The following is a 23,754-nucleotide window of genomic DNA, read 5'->3' as shown; positions in this document are numbered from 1 at the left end:
CAGCTTCTCTGGGACACCCCTCGTGCTCCAAGGCAGCCAGGCCGCCCTGGCTGCCCGGGACCCTGCGCTCCACGGGCTCTGCAGAGCTGCACAGCGGGGAGGCAGCCTCGGGCACCTCAGGCCCTGGGCACCAGTGGCCTTCTTGGTCTGGACGGCTGCCTCTGGGGAAATGCAGCCTGCTGGCCCTCTGCTCTCAGCCCTAGCCCGGCCTTGCAGGGCTAATCCTGCTCCCGGTCTGAAACGTGCTCAAGCGGGATTTGTTTGTTTCCAGCTTTCCGGGGCATTGATTTGCACCACAACATACTGAAGGACTAAGGCCTGAACAACAGGTCCTGAGCTAAATCTGCCCTCTGGATGACCCTTCCAACCAAATGTTCAATGGATCTGCTCCTTAACCAAGTGTTACTATCAATAGGATCGATGCATTCATTCATTGGTGAAACACATCTTTATCTTTCAGCATGAAGAAATCAGACAAGGCCACATCTGGCCTTGCTTCCTCCTTGAGCCCTGGACAGGCTCAGGGAGAAAATAAGAGGAGAAGGAAATCAGATCTCCTGCCCCAGAAGGTCTGTCAGATTGCTCGTTCACCACTGTCAAAGCTGGGCTACTCTCACAGTGCAGTCAGAAGCCTGGTGGCCAAGAAGGGGGGAGGCAGTGTAGGATTTCCTAGTTCCTCGCAGTGACTTTCCCGAGCTTTGCTGGGACAGCTTTCCCCACCTGATGAGTGGATCTGGATGAAGGCTAAATAAAAAGGGTGCCTGCTGATGTATCTATCTTAACCACTAGAGGCAACCTTTTGTACCAGTGATAAGGTGCATTGCTTACCTTCTTCTCTTCTGATTTGCCTTTGCACTCCTGCATGATAGTAAATTACACTGTTGCTTCAGCTGATGTCTGTGTCTGTGTCTGTGACTCTCCCTGTTGCAGACAAGTAAAAAATGTTATTAAAGAAAGGTCTTATGGAATATGGATGAGGCCATGCTACTTCAGCTAAGCAGCTAGCAATAGCCTGCAAGCTCCCAGTTGAAAACTGTTTAGAGAAAGAGAAGTTTGTTCACACAACAACCTATTCTTAGGGAGAAAAACAAGTGCATCTGCATAAATATTAGCTCTGTTCCATCAGAACCCACCAAGGAAAAATGTAAACAACCTGAAACTTAGCACATACACACAAATGACCTTCTGACCAATAAATGAGGCAGTAAGGAAACTACCAGTCAATGGGTGCTGCACATGAGGTCCCTGAAAACTGGATAAAATAAGTGATGTGAATAAAGAATTGGCTTTATCGGCATGAAGGATATGGAGTCTCGGCTGATTCATTACAACATCTCCCCACCACCAAAACAAACACACAGCCAGTTGAGCACAAGACCTGCCTCTCTGCCAGCCCATTTCTCGGAAAACACCCCTGATTGCCATCTCTGCAAGTGCAATCCCCACTTTCCAACTACCTTTTCTGCAGCCAGGCGAGAAAAGTCGTCGCTCCCAGCTCCGGACACCTCCAGAAACCAACTGCTTTCAGCAGTCACAAGCCTGAAATATCAACTTCCTTACTGAACCAGCCCACTGGGAGCTCACACAGGGAGGCCTTTTGTCCAAGGATACCCACACAAGAGCTCGAGGCTGGAGCAGTTTGAAATGCAACTCCTCCCGATGTTAAACCACCCTTTATCAAATGAGCACATACCAACCTGCCCCAAAGGGAAAGCCGGCAGGAAAGAGAAGCTCTTCTCCTGCAATAGCAAGCTCTGTGCTTCTTTCTGTTCCAGCTGGAGAGTGGAGGCCATGGGCTACTCCTCACTTTGGGAAGGAACCCTGGGAAACGGCCGGATCTGGGAGACCAGCAGAGGGAAGTTCCCCAAAAGGTACAAAAAGGTTCTCTGCAGAGGGGGAAAAAAAAAAAAATTAAAAAAAAAATTATATATATATATATATATAAATGAAGCATTTCAAAAAGTTCTCAGACAGAAATTTCTGCCCCAAGATGACAACCCCAAAGTCTCTGTGGTCTTTCAGGACACATCATTTTTGTCAGTCCCCCAAAGCACAATCAGCTCCCCAACAAGACTTCAAGACTAAAGGACAAACCTTGCCCCCTCACCTCTCCACACCAGCCGAGGGAGTCTCTGTCCATTGCAAGATCTTTGTCAGTCTGCATTGGCAGGAGCTGGCTGCAGGAGGCATTTGCATTGGAAATCTCCCCAGATGGGGGGAAAAACAGAAGAAGCGATTCCTGAGGAAAGAAAATGGCAACATCCTTTGGGAAGACACCGGTGTGAGCTCCCTACAAGTGAAGGCCTTTCATCCCTTGCATCAAGCAACATCCATCCATGGGGCAGCACTAGCGTTTTGATGACAATGCTGACAAAATCACTGCCCCTTCCTGCTGCTGTTGCTGACTCCAAATCATGAGAGATGTTCCAACTCTGCAAAAAACAGGCAGAGATGGCGAGAAAAAAACAGCTAGTCTGCTGAAAAGGTGACCAAAAGAATGCTTTCTCATGTCCCCTTTTCATCCTTTCCCCAGCCAAGACAAAGCAATGTCCTCTTCCTCCGTCACCGACGGTGACTCAGGTACAGGATGCAGCGTGGGGACAGAGTCCACCACTGCTCCCAGAGCCCGCCCTGGCCACGGGCTTCCCGTGCCCTACCGTGCCGAGCCGAGCTGTGCTGAGCCGAGCCGAGCCGCGGCCATTGCCCTCCGGCCGTTGTGGCCACAGTCGGCGATGGACGCCATGGCGGAGCTGCCGCTGCCCGCCGGGCTCAGCGCCGGCACCTTCCCCGCCAAGCTGTGGCGCCTGGTGAACAGCCCCCGCGTCCGCTCCGTGCGCTGGGACAGCCAGGCCCGGGGGCTGCTCATCGAGCGCTCCCTCTTGGAGCGGGAGCCGCTCGGCCCGGGCGGCTCCCAGGGGCCGGCCCCGCACACCTTCCGGGCCACGCGGTTGCGCAACTTCCTGCACCAGCTCAACCGCTACGGCTGCCGCTAGGTGCCGGGCCGGCCTGGCGATGCCGGCGCCTGGCGCCACTACGCGAACCCCTGGTTTCGCCGCGACCGCCCCGACCTCCTGCTCCGCATCAGGCGCCGGAGCGCGGCCAACAGGCAGCGGCCGGCGGCGGGGCGGGAGGGGCGCAGGCGCCCGCCCTGCGGCTCCCAGCAGCTCCCCAGGGCGCGGCCGCTGCCGGACGGGCGGGACGGGCGCGCTGGCTTCAAGCCGCTGCCCCGGTTTTTAGGTGTCCACTCCACTTCCTGTGGGCACTGCAGTCCCAGGGAGTTCTCTGGTTTGCGTGTCGCCATCAGGGCTGTGAGGGGAGCAGCGGAAGCACGGCCCCACGGGAAGGAGACAGTTTCAAAATAGACACCGGTACGAAATGGGGGGTGAGGGAGAGCGGTAAAGGTATACAAATGAACTTATTCACATGCAAACTGGGAACAATAACGGATACAAATGAATAAGTCTTTAAATATGTCTTTAACCTAGTAAACGTGGAACAGTAACTTATGCCCCTACGGAATGGGGCATGAGCAGCTACGAGCATTAACAAGGGTACAGGTGTGACGTAGCGTTAACAATTGATACAAACATTTACAACACGGAACACTGTGATTACTTAAGTAGACACTTTATATGAACCTTCTGTTTCGAGATTTTATTCCCCATAAAACCCTAACAAGCTCAAGGTCCATTTATAATTAAAAAAAAGGGTAGTCAAGCTTCCAGGACTGCAGACACATGGAGGTGAGACCACCCCCAAACAGGCTGAAGGTCCATTTGTAGGAGAAAAATGGGTAGTCAAGCTTCCAGGACTGCAGACACATTGAAGTGAGATCCCCAACAAGAAGCTCAAGGTCCATTTGTAGGAGAAAAACGGGGAGCAAAACTTCCAGGGTGTTCTCACTTTGATGTCTCTGCAGTTCAGGAGGTTGGACTATCCTTTTTTTCTCCAAAAATTGGACCTTGAGCTTGTTTGGGGTGGTCTCACTTCCATGAGTCTGCAATCCTAAAACCTGACTACTTGATGTTTTCCTACAATAAGCCTTAAACTTGTTTAGGGGGGGGTCTCCCTTCCATATGTCTGCAGTCCTAGAAGCTTGACTACCCTTTTTTCTCCAAAAATTGGACCTTGAGCTTGTTTGGGGTGGTCTCACCTCCATGTGTCTGCAGACCTGGAAGCTTGACTACCCTTTTTTCTCATACAAATGCACCTTGAGCTTTTTTGGGGAGGGTGTCACTTTTCTCTGTCTGTAGTCCTGGAAGCTTGACTACCATTTTTCCATTTGTAAATTGACCATAAGCTTGTTGACAGCAGACACATGAAAGTGCCACCCCTCTAAGAAGCTGCAGGTGCAATTTTTAGAGAAAAAAGGGTGGTCAAGCTTCCAGGACTGCAGACAAATGGAAGTTAGACTGCCAAAAAGAAGCTCAAGGTCCATTTGTAGGAGATAAAAGGGTAGTCAAACCCTCAGGACTGCAGACACGTGGAAGTGAGACCACCCCCAAACAAGCTCAAGGTGTATTCATAGGAGAAAAAAGGGTACTCAAGCTTCCAGGACTGCAGACACATCCAAGTGGGTTGCTGCATGGGCCAGTGTTTTTTTGTTTGCTTGTTTTTCTTTTTTTTTTCCTCCTCTTTTTTTTTTCTTTTTATTTTTCCTTTTTCTTTTTTTTTTTTTTTTTTTCCCCCAACAACCTCCTGGAGTACTACAGGAAAAGGGCAGAATTGCTGGACAGTGCCCAGTCAAAAAGGGACCTGGGGGTGCTTGTTACAGCAGCTGAACATGATCCAGCATTGTGCCTTTGTGGCTACAAAGGCCAACAGACTTTTGCAAATATTAAGAATATGCTAAATTTTATTCAGAAAACATTTCCTTCCAAGTCAATATCAATTAAAATATAACAGTGTTAAGCAACTTTTGAAAAGCTGTAACTAAAGCTCCCACGGTTTTATTACTTTTTATTACTGAGCTTTTAACAGAGCTGTTCCAACATTCCATAAGTTTTTGCCCGAGATTTTATCTTGCCCTCATTCACATGGAATGAAATTCAGGAGGATCAGAAGTTGTTCCACGAGTCACAGAAAGGCCACTATTCCCAAAGGAGTGCAGAGTTTTTAGGTTGCTTCTCATGTACCCCCAGGAAATATGCAAGAGTCCGGTTTAATAAGCCAGAGCATTAACTAGAAGCATGACATGTAAGATTTGATCTCTTCCCCTTTCCCTCCTCCTACATTTGACAGTCTGGAACTGGGAGAGTGGCAGGGTTGCACTCTTTAAAGTTTCACTGAAATGAAGTCTACAAAACAAGCTCCCATTTTTATGAAATCACATTTCCCCACTCCAGATAAATCCTATTTCACCAGAAAACCTCTGCTCAGCTCCTTTTGTACATCCATTCTATGGGATATCTGCTTTCTGGTCCAGAAGCACTCTGGACTGATGAGGTAAAACAGGTAAGAGAAGAGATCACAGAGACTTAGTAAAGGAAGACCTTCCCAACCCATTTGAAGAGTTAGACATAACTAACAGCATCTCCCACGTGAGCATCAATTAAGAAGTGACAAAGGGACAACACCTGAAAAAAAGCCTTCAGCAGACTTTGCCTGTCAGCCCCATCAGCCTCACTAACATCATTTTTATAAGGAGGACAATCTGTGTTCAAGGTTCCTTCCTGAACTCACTTCTCCAAACTGTCTGACCTGCAAAGGTGATGGCTTTGTTGTCACTGACCGCACCAACTGTCCTGATGGATCACTAAGCTCTCCAGCAGCTTCTCAGTACTTTTTAATAGGCACAGAAATGGGAAAGCAAAGAAGCTACAATAAAAAATTTAAAACACACAAACAAAAAAACCACAAACAAACCGTGGAGAGTCTTTGAACTTCAAAAAAAAGAAGGCAAATTGTTGTTAAAAAACCATAGCAAGCACCCAGTGCCAACCAAATTAATGCTTAGGAAAGCTTACAGAGTCTAAAACACAGTATTATTCTGGCTTCCTAATTTAGTGATACAGAGTCAAAGTTTCTATTTGACATATCCCACATAATTGCACTCAATTGTAGCACTGCCATTCAACAGAAGCCAAGGATCCAGAAATGGAAAGAATTGCCCAATGTGGTATATTCACGAATCTCTCCTTAATATCGAACCAGATCCATGGCCTATGTTCTCATCACTTATGCCATGTGTTATACAATGCACTTAGGCTTAGGAAGTATTATCAGGATAGCTCTAAAAGTAGTATTTCTGAAAAGAAAGGGAAGAAGATTAAGACAAAAAGAACATCTCTTCCAGGTGTTCCCAAACAGGGCCCAACTCTTCTGACAGACGCTTCAGTTGGCTGCCTTTACCTTGGTTTGGCTTTTAAGCAGAGATACTCATTCCAAGCTCTTCACTTCCCTCTAGCTCCAAATAATTTGTTCATTAGTGAACGGGACATTATTTTTTATGCAAATCAAAGGCCCAAAGGAGTTTATTTTATCACCAATACTTCTATCTGTACAACAGCTATTAAGAGAGCAGTACATCCACCCTAAACCTATCATCAAGGTATCCTGTTGTGCTGCTGATCAATGATACTCTCTCCAGTTCTGCCCCTCAAACAACACAGGGAAGAGTATTCCCAACAAGCTGAACTTTTTCAGGAGTAAAGTTGTCCTATTCCTTCCAATAATGAACTCTGGATCCCTGGTGAGTAACTCACATTTAACCGGCAGCATTCTGGGCTGCTCCTATTAACTGCAACAGCCTGGACAGCTTGAACCTCAACAAAACGTGCAGTAAGCAACTGAGCTAATTTAACCTCATTGATCCTCAAACCAGTAGAATAATTTGATGTCCACACAGCAGCTTGTGCACCGCCTCCAACATAAACGTGGCCCTATAGGAAATCCACACCAAAAATGTGCTGCAGCCCAGCTGCCAGAGCTATCAGGCTGGGAGAATCACTGCACAGTCTCTGAGCCCCCTCGCCAGCTGCACGGCATGGGTCACACGCTTTGTTTGTTCTTGTTAACAGTCAAGGGCTTGTTTCCAAACTGGATGTATCCTGACATCTCCCCAGTGCCGCAGTTTTATGGAGGAGGCTCCATTTTATCTGTAAACTGTTTACCTTAAGTTTCGACATGAACACAAAAAGCATTGCTAGGAGAGGCAAACACAGAAAACCACGCAGCACTGGCACTTCTCAGGCAGGTACTGAGCTGGATTTAAGCTCCCTATTAATCATTAATTACAGCAGCATTTCAAAAATTTAGGTTTTGAAATAATTTCAGCACTACTTAATCACAAAGGATGTAAGGTCTCCCTGAATATTTAGGGACATCTACTTTCAGGGAGGCATTTTAAGAAATGTTCTTTGTATATAAACTATTTGTTATTTAAATTACTGCTGAAAGCCAGATGCTTTATTTTGTTCAATACAACACATTTAAAACAATAACATGAGATTTTAACAGCAAAATCACCTAGCCCACAAAACACCGTTCTATGTTGACTAGGGTGGCAAAACAAGGGTAGTTTCTAAACACAGAAAAATAAATTTAAAAAAAGGATTTTTTCTAAGCATGTAAATGCAGGTCTTGGTACCACATCCAAGAACTTCACTTGCAAAGGAACTTGGTCTTGCTAGAGTTTTAAGTACGGTGGTTTTTTATCAGACCTGGCCTCATTCATGCTTTATGCCACTTGTAAAATGGAACAGGGCATTTTAGGAAAGAAGTACCTCCCTTCAACTCCTAAAAGCTGTGACTGAAGCCTGTTAAGTTTCAGTAGCATTTCAAATATACCAGGGCATCCTCAGCTTTACCTTCTTTATAGGACAAGGTACAGAAACCCACTGGCAGTTAGAGGAGCCACATAATCAGTGTTCAGCATTTCTACCAATCAAATTATCCCTGATAAATAGATACGACCTAGCATGAGAATTCACTTTTACTTCAGCATATTAAAAGTTATTTATTTTAAGGATAAATATATATCTCTTTCACAACTACACTGCAACAGAGACATGAGTCCAACAGCGAAACAGCATAACAAAAATACATCCCCCTAATAGAGCATATCCACTGCTTTTTCTTCATCAGCCATACAATATTGATGGAAACAGGAGAGATTTCTCTTTCCTTCTAACACAGCAGGTTAAGCGTCTTGAGAGAAGTCAGATGTCACTATTAACTGCAAGCACACAAGAAAACAAACTCATGCCAAAACAAGGGATAATAAAATTGAAGTCTAAATGGAAGTTTAGAGAAAAAAAAGTCCTGCTCCAACAGGTTAATCTCTAGCTAGTTCCTCTTGTGACAAGTAGCTTTAAATAGTCATTTCACTCAAATTCTCCTACAACAAGTTTTCCTTGGAAATGAAACAATTTCTAGAACAAGCATAACTATCTTTGACCACACAAAACAGCATTTCATCTTGAACTACTCTAGCAAAAAGTCAACCTTTGAAAAAAGATTGACTAAGAAGACAATTGGAAAAGTAACTTTAGTCAGAAGTGATAGAATCAGCTGTAAATACTGGATGGGAAATTCCTGAAGAGACAAGTTTTCCCTTAGAGAGAGATGAAATACAGCAATTTACATTTCCCAACAACAATACTGCCTTTCTTTCCAAGTTCACCCAGAAAACTCACAGTATAAATCAATAGCACAGATTTGGCTCTTACACGCACCCAACTCCCAGGACATTTTGTCACGCTCATCGTGCTGCATTCACTGCCTCTCCCAAATATTAATTGCCTTCACTTCTATCTTCAATATCTACTTGTGACTTGGGGGATTTTGCTTCAGGTTTTAATGCTTGGGATTTTTTTACATAGGACTATACACCTCAATAATTGTATCCAGGAAAGACTGGGTTTGATGCCATTTTTACAGTAGAACCCAAATTTTCAGTACTTTCTACCTACTTGTCCATTAACTGTTCATAGAACAGAAGGACAATAAAAGCCATAAACCTCTTACTTTAGTAGCCTTCTGGAGGTGTAATTCAATAACTTCTTGCAAAATAAAACAGCAGCTTACAAAAATTAAAAAAAAGAGTCTTCACCACAGTAATCATTACAGCAGGGCAGATGCAACAACTATGCATTTGTTTAGTCCATCTAGACGTGGAAAAGGATTAAAACATGTAGACAGTAGCACAAGTCACCATCACTTATTATTTAAGCCATAAACCTAAGCATACTTCTGTGGGAAAATTAATTACAAACCTGGGGGAAATCAGATCAGTCACTAATCAGGCAAAGTGAGCAGGAAAATACAGCTATGTTGTCCACTCCTGATTGAGTCGCAGGATCAAACAGCACCAAGTGCAAGTGGACTGAGGGGGAATTATTATTACGCCTTTTCATCACTGGAATCATGCTGCCCCAGACAACACCGACTTCTGTGTCTGGGCTAATTGCAGCCTGTTAAACCTCACAAGGAGACTGCAGCACAGCAGCACCTCAGAGGAGGGAGAAAGACAGTTTAAGGAGGGAACAAGGCAACGAGAAAATTCTGTCCTACAGCTGAAGGAGAAGGAAACAGCCAAGCTAACAGGACACCTGCAAAACAAACAAGGGTCCACACCAGGCTGTGTGCACACACCCGCATGCACAGCCACACCAGCACTGCCTACTGGAAACACCTTCCCCTGTGATAAAATATCAATGCCAAAGGTCAAAGGCTTTGAGAAAAAAATATAAATTCGGTGATAAGGCAACTTTTCTAAATCCATTTCACAAATACTTGTTATTTCAAGCCTTAAATCACTAGTGGTAGGATAATACAGCAGACTCGGAGATATAGATTTATGCAATTTGCAGTTACTTAAGAAAAGGGCTTATTTATACCTGTGTATTTTCACCAAACCCAACAACTGCAGGTGTCATTAGGCTACACTAAAAACTGCTCCCCCTTCAGTTCAATCACAGCCATGTCCTACAACTCATGCAGTCTGTTCTACCTCTAGGTCCACTAAGGATCAATTTCCAAACTGTGTCGCAACTTCAGGATGACACAGCATCCAAGTATTACCAATAAATAAATAACAAAAGCTCTGTTTTTGAAGATGAGACACTAATTTACCAGCACATAATTGTAACTGAGCTGTTTCATACTCCAGCTGAAACACTCCTGGTTTGGTGTTGGTAGAAGACATTCACTGCATATGAAGCTTTACGCATCACATTGAACTAATTTAACTGTAGGTGAGCAATTCTCTCAAGTTCCTGACTGAACTGCCCTATTGATCAGTTATTTCTCCTTAAAAAATATACACCTGAATTTTACTCTCCCTCCCAACTCCCATAAAGAGGAGTGGACTAAAACTGGTTATAAAATGTTAGTAAGTGTGCCAGCCAGCAAGTATCCGAGTGGCTTAGTCATTAAAGCTGCCGTTCATTTCCACTAACCACGTGGATGCTTTCAAATGTCTCAGTCCCAACCAGAAACTGTAATATTTTTACAGACCATAGGAAAGCAAGATGGAAAATTACCTGCTGTACACTATGTTTATGCACGTGAACATGGATGCCATTGGGCATAACAACGGCAATTCTGGAGTTGGATGTCCTTTCTGCTTGTTCAGTGTACTCTATACAGCTGCCTTACAAACATGTCAATGTAGGGTAGCAGTTAGGTTTAAAATCAGTTGCAACATGGCTTAAGGAACGAGTTATTTTTGTAATCCAAACTCACTAGGATCCACATCTGCAAGAATTTCACAGAAAACCAGACAAGTGTATCTGCACATCAGCAGCTCCACAGCACAAACTGTGAGGAACAAAGGCCAGTGGCTGCTCAGGGACCCTTCCCATGAGGCAGCTGATGCACAGGAGCTGCTCTGTTTAGGGTGGGTTGATTTACCCAGCCAGTGTTTAAAACGCCCATATTACCTGATATCTGCGCCTGTTTTAAGAAGGGGAAGTACTGGGAGCAAAGTCCCTCATGGATTCCATGCAGAATTACAAATTCCTCTGTTTGGGTGCAGAAAACTGTCTTTGCTAAGGTGACTAACTTAAATTTTTCCACATTTAATTTCACTGTTCCTCCTACATCCAGTATACTGTCAGAATGAGAGAAAACTGCATTCTACCCTAAGTGCCATTGCTACGTCAAACAATTCTTTCAAATGCTGGTTTTGTTGAGCATCCTAGTAATTGTCCTATCTCAAAGACCGGCTTAATCCTTTCTGAAAACAGCTTCTCCTTTATGCTTTTAGAATTACTAAATTTTTTAAGTAATTAACATTTTCCCTCTGACTAGTTCTGTTGGCGGACATCAGCAATTTGAGGCTGTCCCCACAATTCACTTGCTTTGTTCTCTGCATTATCCCAGACTGACATTTAGGTTTAGTTTGCAGGAGGTTTAAATCCATCACTCACCACAAAACCCAAATCAGTGATTTCAATAATGCCTGAAACACCAAGGAATTTGGGAAAGGACAGGAAGGCACTCCCACACTTTAAGGGACCGGAGAGAAAGCTTTAAGCAGTTTCTCAAGCGCTCCCCCCTTTCTGACCACTGACATTTGGTCTTGCTTGCTCTATGCTGGGTGTTTCTCCTTGGCATTTCTGTAGGAATGGGCACTGCTCCAGTGAGAATAAATGCACAGTTGAGTGTCATTAATATACAGATCTGTAAACATCTAAAGCAGGTATTGAACCACCGTCTGACTGGAGAAAAACAGCCTGTGGATCAGAAATAGCAATTCATTACCAAGACTTTTTTTTGCTGAATTGTGCATACAAAAAAACCCCTGAAAGATTCAATCAAATTCATTTTACTGTGAGCCTTTCAAAGATGAATAAAAAGCCTCTTGGTCCATTTGAAAACATAGGGATAACTGTGCTTTCTTTTAGAGTATCACAAATTTACAAAAGTTGCCAGAGGAAGTAAGAAAACAGTAACAAAACCCACCACAGATAAAACTTCACAAATCCCAATTCCAAGACACTGACAGAAATGGTTTATATCTAGCTTTGCTACTGAAGGCTCATTTGCAAAAATTGTGACCACAAAATGCATCACAAATTGGTTTTCTACCTCATGACTGCTGATTACTAGGTAATAGAATATTAATGGTGCTTTTTCAACATCTACTTTTTCTCAAGGTGCATAAATCTCTGTAAAATTGCTTTATCTTACTTTCCAAGCATTTGAAAGGCTGCTCTTCAGATGTTTGAACAGCAATCTTTCCACTACAGGGCAGCACACTTCCTTTTCACACAAGTAACACACTCATCAGATTATTTCCACCTCCTGATACAAAATCAGATGCACTCTCCAAAGAGGGAAATGATTCTCCAGCTTCTGTACCTGAAGTATATTTGCAAATTATTTATGAGTGTGACCAGATTGTACCATGTCCCTTCCTAAGAGCTTCTAAAACACACAGTGAATCCAAAGGAAGCAAAACAAGATTTCTAAAGCAGCTGAGTCAACTTTCATAGAAGCTCTTTCTTTATCCAGAAATACAAATACTTTTTAGAAACCAGCAAGGGTATTGATGTTACCAACACAGAGCACATGGTTTGGTGTGACTTTTATGAATTTACAGCCTAAACTACTACTACCACTTGGGCATCTGGCTGAAATACTTCTCTCCACTAAACATGACTGTCTGCAAAGAGATAAAAGTTAAACAGACTGTTTCCTTGAGGTTCTCAAGAAACCTTTCTTCAAAAGGATAAGCAACTGAAGTTATTTTGTCAGCAGCAGCTCCCTCAGAAGTACCCATTTTCCTGAGCAGGGGATATTTGTCAAGAAAGCAAACTGCACAGCCAGAGCAGGGAGCAGTTCAGTCACACCATCAATAGTTTAAGGATGAGAGACCCAGTGCTTTGGTACCAAAGCCCATCAGCCCAGTGAGAATCTGCATGAAGCACAACTGTCAGTGCTGACCAGGACATGAACTGAACAGGGCTGCCTTTCACTGTTCTTTCCTTACCATAGTTATTATACCTGGAAGTGAAAGGTTTTACACATTGTACAACCTACCCAAAAGAGTACCTCCCTGCAATGAAGCAAAACATGAAAAACTGTTCTCACGGTAGTACTCCAAGGGAGGAGAAACACATCCCTAAGAGCTCTCTCTGACCTCCTTTTTTTGCAAGCTTATATTGGGATGGGGCAGGGACAATACCTAATCAAATGCTATGAAGGATCTTTTCAGACAAAAAGGCAAACTTTGTCAATACCAGATAGAGAAGTTCAGACAGACCTTTTGAGAAAGAAGTAGAAATTTACAGTAAATACCACCACTACATCTACTTTCAGATGAGAATATTCATTGAGAATTTAACAGAAAAATAGATTTCAAAGACAATAAACCATAATCCTTAGCTCTAGACAAACTCCCCACAGTACCAAGACATGGCTCAATTCAAGTGATTTTGAGCAAAAAGCTCCTTTGAATGAGGCGCATGAAAGGCTTGACCTCAATTTTGCATTTCACAAGGCAGGTTATTTTTCAGGACATCAAATAACCAACCAAAATATGGGTCAGTTGTTTGACCAGACTATGTTTCGTGAATGAAATCCAACAGCTCAATTACAACTTAGCAAACTCAAGCCATTTAATTCCAAAATCCTAAATCACGCTGGACATCTATGAATTGCAAAACTGCACAAGGTCAGGACCTCTCTTCTGATCCTTGGCCACTTGGAAGAAGGGAATTGCAGAAAACACCTACTGAACAGTACAAAATTTGAGCACTCTTTTCTTTTGCAAGCACACCATTCTCTCTCTTGTCTCACTGATGGCAACGAGCTTATTTCAATCAACATGTTTTCTGAAACACTTAAAAGATTAGGAAAAAAACATATTGCTCGTGCTCTGAAGATACTATCATTCATTACTGCCACAAGACAGCCTGAACTCCAATAGAGTCATTAACAAAGTGGCCAACTTGGATGGAGAGTGAATTTTAGAAGAGTGGAAGGACTGAAACCAGAAACAGGACTTGAAGTGCTGCCTAATCTGCCCCTAGAGCTAGAGAAAAGCAGACAGTATTTGAGCCTGAATGCTCTCACTGTGTCATTCGTGGCTCCAGGCAGTCCACACAAATTTGAGATTTGAATTTGGGAGTCAGCAAACAGGATTCAAGGCTTTGTAGCTACAGGTGGTCTCAGAGCTCTGAGATTTGACTTTCTTTGAAAGATATTCAAGAACTAAAAAGACGCAACAAAACTCAACTTATAACAACGTTCAAAGTTTTACTTTACCCTATATTTGCCTGGTCATTAAACCTGGAAGAGGATTTAAATTTATTTCCGCTCTTTTAGAACTATAAATGCTTACGCCAGCCAGGTTATTGTCAAATTTCTATTCCTAGCATTCTGAATGATAGTGATGACTTTCTTTTTACATTTATTATAATACTTACATGGACAGAAGTAGTGGTGATGCATAATTTTGGCTTTGTTAATTCAGCCGAGACTGTCTTATGGATTTAATTAAAATTCTGCTACCAAACTCTAAGCTTTTGACGTATTGGCAATGCAGAACTATCACCTTTTATTCATTTAATTGTGTAACCACCTCAACCCAAAAGTATCTTCACCCACAATCTGCTTGGTCATTCCATCACAACTATTAAGGACAACTGAGTAACCTGTTCCCATAAAGCACAAAGATTAACAAATGTTTGGTTGGGGGTTTTTTTTTGCCCGCCACACAAAAAAAGTGCACATTTTCAACACATCTTTTGGGCTGAATGACAATTATACACACAGCATATGCTGTTTCCCTCTATAAGCTGTAGACAACATTTCTATTCTTTCCTCTAACAATAAATTTGAAGTGTGTGCTACATCCATATAAGAAGAATATATAACCCAAGAGTGCCGGCTGCAGCCCCACAAAGCCACCAAAAGTTTATTTTGTCTCACAAAAGAAGGCAAGCACCTTTCAGAGGCAACACCACTTCCTTCTCTCCTGGATACAGATCCCTTCAGGCAGATTTGGCACACACGCTTGCATTAAGAGGACAAGATGGAGCAGTTCTGTCAGTGCAGCAGATTAAAAAAACCTGCCACCAAGAGGCTTTATTCCAAAGGCAATTCTCTGATTCACAAAAGGTCTGCCTACCATACAGCCAAGCAGAGGCTCCCAGATGGTGCTGGCAAAGCAATCTCCACTTTCTCCCAACAGCACAGCAGCATGTTGATGTCCAGTAAAAAATATTTCTAGTCCTGATCCCTTTGCTGTCAGTTCTGTAACATGCACTGCCCTGATTAAATAAATAAAAGCCTATCAACCACCAGCAGTTTCAAGACTTACATGAAGCTCTCCTACTCTTAGGGAAAAAACCCCATGAAGTCAGCATTTAAAACCAAGAGAAAGTGCTTGGAATTACATCTCTTTCTTAATGACAGTCCCACTATTCCCTAAAGTTTGGGGAAGTTCTTTAAAGCAGCAAAATGTTTTTGGCCAGGTGATCAATAGTTTGCTCCAGTACGAGACAGGACTAACACTGGACAGGTACCTCTAAAGTCACCAGAAACCAGCAGATTGCAGTTGGCTTCTCTCACAGACACACCTCTAAGTGATCTCGGCTCCCAATTCCAGTCTCCTCCACCCTGGCATCCACACATGAACAAGTGGACTAAGCAGCATTGCTCAAATCCTGCTGCACTTGCTTAACCTCCATAAGATCTCCCAAAAGAGCTTTGCTTTGTGTCACTTCTGCTCTCCTTCAATCCTGCAGCTCTTCTGCAAGCTTCTGCTCAAGACTTAGCACTGACTACTCAAAAAATCAGAACACAGGAACTCAGAAATATTTCAACAATTAAGCTTTCTTCTGGAGTAGAACCAACCATAGAAATCATACAATTAGAATATTTCCCTGATTTTTATTTTAAACTTTAAAAAAAATCCACACTAATAAAAGGACCTTAATACATTGATAAACTATTCACCAGGTCAATGAATAAAAAGGTTGAAGTTTCTCTCAAAGGAAAAAAAAAAAAACCACCAACCAAACAAGTCTAGGTGGGAGATAACAGGCACAGCACCCTGTGTCACATTTTCTGTCTTGAAGAAAAAATAATGGGGATGTTTGGACAAGTATTTATCAGAACAAAGCCTACAGTGGCCCCTGAGGATAAAGTCAAATTTTTCCAATGCCAGCTAGTCAGTAACTCATTGAGACTGTTAAAAAAATGAACTCAAGGACACCGGCAAAAGCAAGATTTGAGAACTGTAAATACACTATCAAATTTCTACCATGTGAAACCTATTTTGATGGCCACAACCAGCAAGACACATTCCCTCATGCACACATTTGTCACACTGGGTGATTTAAAGTGACCCTGCAGAAAAACTGGTTTGCAAAGACAGCAGACAAGAAAAACTTAGAGGCCACAAAGACTACAAGAGGAAAAACTGAACTTGCTAATGATAGTTCAGTTCATGCACTTGTGTATGCAGACCCAGCCAAGCCACCAGAAGGTGAATGAAAAATCTGAAAGCACAATTGAGCAAACCTTCAAAAAATACCTATCACTTAAGAGACCAATTTCATATGCACGTGATGCTGAATCAAAAGAATTGAATACTTAAGCAGGAGGATAAGAGTCCATACCATTGACACGAGATCATTTTTTCCTCTTAAAACAATGGGAGAAATGTCTTGTATAAAAACAATTGTTTTCTTTAGGACTTCTGAATTGCACTAAATATTAACCTTCCTAAAACTGCAATGGCAACCCCAAATTTAAAAAAAAAAAAACTTGGGACAAGAAAAAACAGTGATATATATGAACACAGTTCAACAGATCTCCACAGACACTCTTACGTTTCAGAATTGAGTTCATATTGACTATCATACACATTAATTTGAAATCCCAGCTTCAGTCTTTCATACAAGTTCTACTTCTCAGCATTTTTAATGAGGAACTAAGATCTTAATAAAGACATTCATTTCATTGTATCAGAAAGTCCTTTGCCTGCTGTACATTTTCTCTGCAGCTGTAGGCATGCATGAGTATGCCTAGCATGTGCATCTGCGTATTTCTATTTACACTAGGAGTACTTCAATATTCATCTGCAGTTATGTATTTATGTACACAGCTAAAACCCCATAGCTAGGTTAGACATGAAGCGATGTATTTTAATGGGGGTCAAATCTTCAATCCAGGCTGGGATTTTCTGCTATTTAAGAGAAACAGGCTGTGGAGCATTTGACCTTTTTCTCCAAGAGCAAGATAAAATGTCCCAGATGTGCCAAATTCTCGAATGCATTGTTTGTATCTCTTGTAAGAACAAGTCTCCAGGCACCTGAGCAAAGATAACCCACCTTACATGGACAACTCACAGACTGGCAGCAAAGTGCTGTCATCTTACCAACCAATATTAAAAGCAGGCTAATGCATGAGGCTGCCAGAGAGCCTTAGGCAGCGCTGTTACATCTCACATTTCACACTTGGTTTGCTACAAGAAGCAGCAAAAAATAGTACTTTTGGCTCACCAATATCAACAGGAAAAGACCAAGTGCTTTCCGTAAAGAAGGATTCTCACCTGACACCAGGAGCCCCCTGGAATCTTGGATACAATCAAGCTCTATCAAACACACTGCTGATATACCTTGCAGGTAAGACAGAATTTTACACCAATCTCAGTTTCCCAGCTTAATATATTCTCTTTGCTGTGACAGGTAATTATGCAGAGCAGGACAGCCCTCTCAATTCCTGTCTTGTGAAACAAAGATCGCCTGAATTAACATAACCAGTACAACAAAACACTTTCTAAACTTCCACTCAAGAGAAAAGATTCCCTTCACAAAGACGGCCGCTTAAGGGCATTGAGAGGAGTTTTTGGACTTGGGGGACAGGGACAGAGCAACATTACTTGTTTGTTTTCAGTTTTGTGCAGCTCCTCATCTGCTTCACCAGCTAGTGAGAACTGACAGAAATGCCACCTATCTTACCTAAACAGTTCTTACCTGACCTTTTTTGGCTTCTCTTGAGACAGACAGCAGGACTCTGGTACTGCTAAAGGAAAAAGTACTGCCTGGGATCTCTAAAAACACAGATTCTCAGAAAGAAAACAGTTTAATGCATCAAACAAGAACACTTTCTTCCCTCAATACTGCTTACATATTTTCACCTTTTCAAAGTCTCCAAATAAAGCTTAGAAATTAAACACATCAATGCTACATTCAAATATTTCTCTCTTCTAACCTAAGCCAGAAAAAAAAGAAAACCAAATCAGGAAAAGAAATCCTTATTTTTACTGCAAGAAGTCTCGGTTTTCCACATGAGAAGCCACATTCTCAACAAACAGATGCCACAAGAGTCAACATTATTGAAGAGTGTTGAAGTGAGCTGTCAAATTACCTTCCGTCCTCTGAGGATGTGCACTACACTTCCAGCATGTTTCCAGCTCTCACATTCAGAGTGTGAGAGCCAGGACTAAAACACCTGCTGGGCCTAACGAGGTCCCTGTCACATCTTTGTGATAACACATTGCTCATGTCTATCATGTAACACAGGCAGAACATATTCTCCTGGTTTTAGTCCCTTAGATTCCTCGGTCTAGGCAAGAAATTGGCAGCCTGCCAGGCTTCCTATGGACCATTCTGGGGTGGGACCACCAGGTAAATCTCCCCGACTCCGGCCATGATATCCTAAAGAGAGACACTGCCCTCCTTCCCCATGGATAAATGGCATGATGAGCAGTGCAGCAGGAGCAGGAAGCTCTGCTAAGTTTCCACCACTGCCATGCATTTTCTCTTCGCTAAACACCCATTTACTTGCAGGAAGAAAGGCTCCCCTAATAGAACCTGTTCTTTTTATTGCAACCAAGAGGGAAATGGGCAAAAAATAGCTTGAAACTATACCAGTGTCAAGCTATTATTAACTAGCAGGCATACACTGACAGTAGGAGAGATGAGGGGGCAAGAGGACTTTTAATAGCCAAAGAGCCCTTTCATCATCTGACCAGCTTCATCTATTGTATTCAAATAAGCGTTAAAATACAGAGAAATCACACATATCTAGTGCCTTTACAATGAGTATCCAGTTGCAGATTTCTTTCTGCACGTGACTAAATTTAATGCATCCTTGCCGTGTACAAAAAAAAAAAAGCCTTGTGAAATGAGAGGTGCTAACACTTTCTAACAAATGGGATGACATTACAGAACAGGATCCTTTTTGTTACTCATGAAAACAACATGCTCTTGGTGCAATTGATTTCACACATAAACGGCAACAGTTTCAAAGCCCAACATCGCTATTTTGGGCCAGTTAGTAGAAACCCATTTCTAAAGCTGATAGCAGCTCTGACAATTAATTACAAGCTCAAGATCAAGCAGGTCAAATCCTTGTGAAATCCCTAGACATCAATCAGAATGACTCCTGAGGGCCTCCATAGAGTTCAGAGCAAGTATTCCCTCTGTTTGCAGATCATCTTTCAGTGCCTCTGAGCTGCACAGATTATCAGCATGAAGATTTTATGGAATAAGATCAAGGTAAATAGGGCCAGGAGGTGTACAATTTCCTGAGTTTAGGTTCAACAGACTTGCCACAGGTAAATAACTGCTCACTTAGGCACTTATACATCTTACAGCCAGGTGAGGGGTGGGGAAACACTCACAAAGGAGATTAAAACACACTGCAGGGCAAACTGCAATTCCACCAGTCCACATCTGCAAAACTCACTGACCACAACCGTGCTCAGCATTCCATAAAGACTCTTAACGAATTTATGCAGCAGCAGTACAAGTTGACAAATACATTAAAAACATTAAAAAAAAAATAACTATTATGTCATGATGTTCCTCATGCTGATCTAAGTCAGGGTAAGAGCTGAAGGGCATTTCCTTGTGAGCTGACAGGCCCACAGAAATAACCCAGCCATGACTGTCCCCAAGGACAACAAATGGGGCAGACCCCACTCTTCCAACAGGCTGAGCTAATCAACAGATCTGCACAGCTACTGCAGAATCTGCAGAAGAAATCGATTGAAACCATTTCTTGTTATGGATTCATTTTGCCAAAAAATTAACTGTGACGGGCTGGCACGGTAATGACTTGAACTTTTCCACAATACCATGAAGTACTGATGCTTCTGGAAAAACAAAGCAGATTCTGATGTGCCATTTAGCCTTCCTAGAAAGAAACCATGCCAACAAGATGAGATAATCTTGAAATTGCCATCTCCAAGCTTCCTAAAACTGGAGAGAAGCTTTGAAATCTATTCGGACTCTGATTAAACTCAGCAAGCAACACGGTAAAAAATATATTAAATAGAGCTTTTAAATAGACAAACTGCAACAGTATTTACTTATTTTCTTCTATTTCTCCTCCCTGGAATCCAGTACTCAGGCAAACTTCTCACATCTACAACAGCATATTGACTTTTTGACACCATGATCATTAAAGTCAACGTGGAAAATACATGCCCAAATAGAAAATCTAGATGCTGAAAGGAATATCAACCAAGTCAAATCCAACTTCTAAAAATAAAATCCTCAAGAAGTGAGTCACCCACCCCCAAAACTGTACCACTTATAGCTACTTTATAACAGAAATGCAGGAAATATCAAAGGCCTTTTTCCACTTTGGAGGTTTATGCACAAAGCTGAAGTCCAGCACACGTTTGTTTGTTAATGGTTGAGACCTCAAGCAGAAAAAAAAACCCACAAATAATCCCCAGCCAACAGTATAAATCAACCTAAAGAAAGCTCATCATTTACTGAGTATCATGGCCATAAAGCTGCCCAACAAAGAGAGGGCAAGACAAACTTCATACTTGTATAGCAATCTAAACTGAAAAGCATCCAAACATACCACGTGGAATCACTAGTGCGACAACCAAGACAAAAAAAAATCTCTGCTATCAATCTTCAGCAGCCAGCTCACACTTTTTTACCCTCTTTTATAAGCCATTTCTTCTTACAGAGTCACTTCCAGGCCCTCACTTTGAGTCTACCGTGTTTGACAGATCAGCTACAACATTTTTCTTCTGTAAAACAACAGAACTTAGACCAGATTTTACTCAGCCACAGACTCTGCAAGCTCAGGTGTCGTTGCTTTACACTCACTGTGTCAGGTTCTCCTTCCACCAAGCCTGAAGGTGCCACAGTGAAGGAGATCTGGAACTTGCTGCTCTGATGAAGGCACTTGGTCCAACTGCAGTGTTTCCACTCTGTCTAACTGCAACCTTGATTGATGCCAGCTGCACCTCATTTGTTCCATCACCAGGTTTTCCTGAAGAGTAGCACTCACCCTCCAAATTTTAACCCTGTAGGGGACAAAATTAAATTATATAAAAATATACAATGAACATCTATATTATTTATAAACTGGAATATTTATGATTTATTTAATGAAACTGGAAAGTTTAGCCCTCTAGGGGCTAAAATTAAGGGGACAACAAGTAGAAAGACAAGAGAAGCACGGTCTGTCCAAGAAGTAAAAATCACTCAAGGCCCATCAGGAGTTTGAAAGTTTCCCTCAAATAGTAAAGATCACACAAGCAAAACAGAAGTCTCCAAAGTATCTAACAGAATCATTTTGTATAGATTACATCACTACATCCACCATTTAGTTAATTCATTAACAAGTGCTAAAACCCCTCCTTTATCTGTACAAAGACCAATCATGCACAGAAAAGAGGAACATATGGGAAAGAAATATAGTCTTGCAACATGCAGGCACGTGGGAGACAGACCTTTTGGGGATCCCGAAGGTGGCAGCACAATTACTAAATTACCTAAGCAAGAGTCAGCCGCCAAAAACTCCTGGGGAAGCACCACAGCCCACAGCTGCCCCTGCCAGTGTCATATGGGACAGCTGCAGCTTGTTTGGAGGAATACCTAAAGGTGATCCACCCAGAAGGAAAGTGATCCTGCTTTAAGATAAGTCTCTAGTTCTTAAAGGATTGCTGAAAGTAAGAGTACATTTATTTGTATGTTTTACACTTAACACTTGCTTGAATACCCCTCCAGAAATGTTGTTAATCTGATAACTAAGAACATGCCATTAAAAAAAATGGCATGTTTTTGTCTCTTTCTTTCAAAAGTAAAATATTCCTTGTTGTTCAATGGAAAAGCAGGCTCCTCTCCAAACACATCCTGTGAGGCCTTTTCCAGTGAAGCAGTGTGCATAATGATAAATGAAAAAGGGAAAGGTTCTTGCAAGTATTTTTATCTGTGTTATGCAGGGGTTGATCTGTTACACCCCAAAATTATTTTCAACTTCAACAATTCACCTTTGCCAAATCCCTAACTCACTGTAAAACTCTAATAGGTACACACAACATTTCTTGTGAATAAGTTTGCAACAAATCCTACAAGTTCACCCTCAGGAAAGGTGGCAAACACCCCAAGGGAGTATACAACACACAATATACACTCCTTGGAAGTGGAGGGAGCGAGATTTGTCCTTCCTCCTCCTACTTTTTTTGCCAAGAGTGAGGGAGTCCCAAGGAACCATTTCAACACTTCAAGGAATGGCTCACATGCCAGGAAAGGCTCTGACACACTGACTGAAAACACTGGGAGGAGGGAGGACACACAACACATCAGCCAATGCAGATTTTCGGCTGCCTTGGACATTAGTCCTTCAGAACAGCCACAATCTTTTTCGATAGACATTCTCCCCAGGTAAAAATCCAGGCGTGATGGTGAAGGGGCTAATTCTTTACCCGATTTAGAATTAGTCAGAGATCTTCACTGTGTTTGTGACTCGTGCTCTCTTCACTTGAAACAGCTCCCCCAAGACCTTGAGGGACAACTTGCTTCAACTGCCAGGAGGTCAAACTTGATAAAATCTTCAATATTGTCCTTTCCGGTGTATTTCCTTATCCTCCTGCCCTTATGAGATCTGCCTATACTGCAGGACCAGCTATCTGCCCTAAAAACATGGTTCTTGTATGAAAAATACAAGCCAAAATAGAAAAACTAGATGCTGAAAGGAATATCAACCAAGTCAAATCCAACTTTAAAAAAAAAATCCTCAAGAAATGATTCACCCACCCCTAAACAAATGCAGCAGGAGAGGCAACTTATTCATCTCACAGAGATCATTCTCCTATCTCTCCGTGCTCTGCTCCAAAGTGTGTTCAAATCAAAGGATCTCATTTTTTCCTCTTCCCCTCAATTGTATTTAATTAGGCTTTTTTTTTTTTTTTTTTCCCTTTGAAGTCAAGGGAAAGAGGCCTATTTATTGCAAGGAATATTTAGCCTGGCCTTTTCCTTCCAGTGGTCTACCTCACTGCATCTTCAAACCCATTGTTCCATAGGGACAGGGAGGCATCCAAATAAAGATTAAGAAAAAGGCAATTCCTGTGGTGTTATTAATTGAAGAAACAGGATCACTTTTCCCAGTGTCAATCAACTTCAATACACTAATAAAATTAACAAATATCAAAGTGGTTTGGGTCTGAAATAGAAACATTTCCACTAAATCTGAGTAGCTTTTCCAAATACTGGGCCAATAGTTTGATACACTTTGAAATACTAAAATATCTCCAGTGCTCCAAGATGAAGCTGAGCAAATTTCACTGAGTGAAATGAGAGTAGACATTGTTTGCACCTTCGAAGCATGCATCATATTTTCATCTTGGTGTTTAAAACAAGGCCACTACAAGGAGAATTTCCACTGGCCCAGCTGTCAGTAACTGGTTTTGTGACTTACCTGCTGGGGAATTACTCACTTCCCATTGCAAATCTGAAATCACTGTTCATATGGACAAATTGCTCCTGACTGCACCCTGATGATGCGTCCTCAGTCCAGCTCATGGCACTGGCAAGATAAATG

General features: G+C 42.3%; 1 long non-coding RNA gene across 1 annotated transcript; it reads right to left on the bottom strand.

Annotated features, from left to right (window-relative positions):
- Positions 1-834: 834 nt before the first annotated feature.
- LOC136303536 (uncharacterized) lies at positions 835-2,501 on the bottom strand. Its single transcript, XR_010724245.1, has 3 exons — positions 2,108-2,501; positions 1,698-1,886; positions 835-921 (listed from the first exon to the last, which is right to left on the bottom strand). It is a non-coding gene; the product is annotated as an uncharacterized lncRNA (long non-coding RNA).
- Between the last annotated feature and the right edge of the window lie 21,253 nt (positions 2,502-23,754).

The sequence above is a fragment of the Chamaea fasciata genome, unplaced genomic scaffold (genome assembly GCF_029207755.1).
Source record: "Chamaea fasciata isolate MVZ Bird 193981 ecotype frontalis unplaced genomic scaffold, bChaFas1.0.hap1 SCAF_36, whole genome shotgun sequence".
NCBI lineage: Eukaryota > Metazoa > Chordata > Aves > Passeriformes > Sylviidae > Chamaea > Chamaea fasciata.
The sequence above is the reverse complement of the archived record's forward strand: the minus strand, read 5'-3'. Positions and strand labels throughout refer to the sequence as shown.